This window comes from Penaeus monodon, chromosome 15, assembly GCF_015228065.2.
Source record: "Penaeus monodon isolate SGIC_2016 chromosome 15, NSTDA_Pmon_1, whole genome shotgun sequence".
NCBI lineage: Eukaryota > Metazoa > Arthropoda > Malacostraca > Decapoda > Penaeidae > Penaeus > Penaeus monodon.
Genome location: NC_051400.1, coordinates 36,417,461 through 36,418,135, shown reverse-complemented (window position 1 = coordinate 36,418,135; position 675 = coordinate 36,417,461).

Below are 675 nucleotides of genomic sequence, written 5' to 3'. Positions count from 1 at the left end.
AGCAAAGTCCCGCCTCCTTCAGCGTGGACCACCTGCTCTCTGACACGCCGCCCTCCACGCCCCCCCGGGCCCTCCTCATGGGCCTGGGCGGCATCTCCTCCCCCGTCCACTACGACGCCTACAGGAACTCGCTCCTGGCCCAGATGGGCGAGGCCGGGCGCCGTCACGGCATCCACCGCCCCGTCACCGTCGTGGGGGGCCGCCCCAGCTAACTCTGCCCCCGCCCCCACGCCCACACCCTCATCCTTGCGCGGGCGGGCAAGTCAGCCCACTGGCCGCCTCCGCTGCCACCTCGCGCCGCCCGCGAGAATCTGCCCATCGCATGACCTCCCCTTCCCGCCCACGCCCGCATCCTCGCAACGCCGTCGCCTCCTGCTCCTCCCGAACTTCAATGTCCTCAAACAGCTGGTAAGTTTCCAAAGTTCATATCCATCGCCTATCAACGTAATAACAGTAACAGATACAATATATTTATTCACCATCGTATATATTTCACCCAGTGCCTATGCATACAAAAAATATAATCATCCGTAGCACCTACACCCCCGAGATCCAAAAACTTACGAAATTTTTTCCCTCTCCTCCACAGAAATCCCGTCGAACATTCTCGACTTCGCCCGTCTTGCTTCAGCGCCCTTCGTCTTCGAGGCAACGCCACTCGTCCGTTTCCGACCC